This window comes from Saccopteryx leptura, chromosome 1, assembly GCF_036850995.1.
Source record: "Saccopteryx leptura isolate mSacLep1 chromosome 1, mSacLep1_pri_phased_curated, whole genome shotgun sequence".
NCBI lineage: Eukaryota > Metazoa > Chordata > Mammalia > Chiroptera > Emballonuridae > Saccopteryx > Saccopteryx leptura.
In genome coordinates, this window is record NC_089503.1 from 166,499,533 (window position 1) to 166,501,730 (window position 2,198).

Sequence of the window (2,198 nt, forward strand, 5' to 3'; positions counted from 1 at the left end):
AGCAGCTGTACCTAACTGATACGACCCTCCCAAGTAGTTCAGTTATCAACATCTCTTTGTATCACTAAGTGATGTGGGGCTTATGTAATAATCTCTATCCTCTGCTTGATACTTTTTAATTCAGTAACAAGAGTGAAAGTTTTAAAGCTTTGAAACAGAGTAATGACATGGAAACAGTCACTCTTTTCTTTTATCACCACGAACCTTCAGCCTTTAAAAGGAGACTAAGGGCATTGCAGGTCACAATGGTTTGTTTGCAAGTTCTCATGAAGGAATGTGATATGATTCATTCCTTCTGAGAGAGGTATCACATCACATACACGAAATGAGACCATCATGGAGAATGATTTCCTGGGCAGACCTGCTCCATCTCCTTTGATCACAGATTTGAAATCCTGCATGCAGAGATGGGGCCGGTTCTCTCTGGGGCACGTCCTGCAGGACTCAGGACTGGCAGGTGGTGGTAATATGGAGCTGTAGCCAGGAAAAATCACGTCATATGAAATGAGCTCATTCAGAGCATTGCCGATACTTCACCCCCCATGACTCACCCGCGCAGCCCTGTCCCCATAGAGTCTCCTCCTGTGGAGAAAGGCTGCCATGACTCCATGCCTGGTGTCACAGTCCGGGGCCCTGGGCCCTCTCTTGGTGCTGACACAGGCAAAGCCCCAGTGACTTCTTAGATGTCAGAAATAGACTAGTTCAGGATCAAGCACAGAATGAACTAAGATGCACACCAATTTATGATTATTAAAATAATTTTATTGTGAGAAATAAGAGCTTATTTAAAAAAAAGAAAAACAGGAGAGACAAGATGGCGATGGAGGAGGCGGACGTACCAACTTACACCTCCCAGAACCAAAGTGGATTACAAACTAATTTTAAGAACTATCATCTGGAAAAACCAACATTGGACTAAACTAAGAGGACTCTTCAACCAAGGAACACTGAAGAACCCTCACTGAGACTGGTAGGAAAAGCGGAAACGCAGAGAGGGTTGCCCAGCTCCCCAGAGCAAACGGCAGCCGGGAGAGACTTGCCTGGTAGGAAGTGAGTTTAGCAGAGAGAAGGGTCCTGACTCCAGGAACAAAGCCCCAGCCTGCAGCCCCAGAGCCTAAAAGAGGCGTATGGACAGTATTTAGCTGGAAACAAGACAGGATACTGTTTGTGAAATAGAAACTGATTTCTCAGACCCAGGATTCTTCTTAAAGGGTGCGCACAGAACACCTCTCTCACAACCACTCACCTGGGGCTTCAGGGGACAGGGAGAGAGGAGAGGACCGGAGTAACAGGAAGAGAGTGTCATCTAGGAGGCACAGGGAGAAACATTTTGAGAGACAGCCACCCTAACCTCTGGGATGAGTCACTCTCCAAATCTGAAGCAAATATTTCCCCTGGAAACAGCAATACCAGCAAAGGGAAGCAGGACACCAGCCAAACAAGCTCTCCTGTGGCACTCAGAGCAGAGTCGCTTAGAAGGAGGGAGCCTTCTGGACTACAGTAGTGAGTGTTAGGGTCTGAACTGCAGCACCCCCACCCACACGGCTGAGGGCTTATCTGAGGGCAGGCGGCGGCGGGACACAGAAGCACGGTTCTGTCAGCAAGGGCAGAAGCAGGCTGGCCACCACTGAGGCCCAGGTGTGAGCTCAGTCTTGCATGGCTGGGGAGAAGGGGGTATGCAAAAGCAGTCAAGCCCAGCTGCGGGCCGTCTGTAATCCAGCCTGCGGGGGAAGGGCAGGAGCCCCAGAAGGGGTGGAGACCCGCCCTTGAGCAAGGGTGCAGGAGCACAGCCTTGCCCCACCCGCAGAACCAAAGCTTGTGGCCTGACTTGGGAGCTGACTCCTCCTACAGGGGTGGAGCCAAAAGCACAGAACAGGCAAAGTCCCACTACTGAGTGTGGGCACGCAGTCCCACCTGACCTGTAGAGCCAAGGCTTGCAGCCATCACACAAGTGGGCTCCTCCTTCAAGGGCAGGGCAAAAGCCCAGAATCAGGCAGAGACCTGCAGCTGAGCAAAAGTGCTCACCCCTGCCCTCAAGGCTGAGCATAAACCCACCTGCAGGGGCGTGTGAAGGCCAAGGCTGAGGCTGTACACCTGAGCACATGATCATAGCCACTCCAATGAAGGAGAGGTGGAGACCACAGCAACAGCCCCCCTGGGCAGGCACTGCAACACCCATAACCAACCACCCTAGGCAG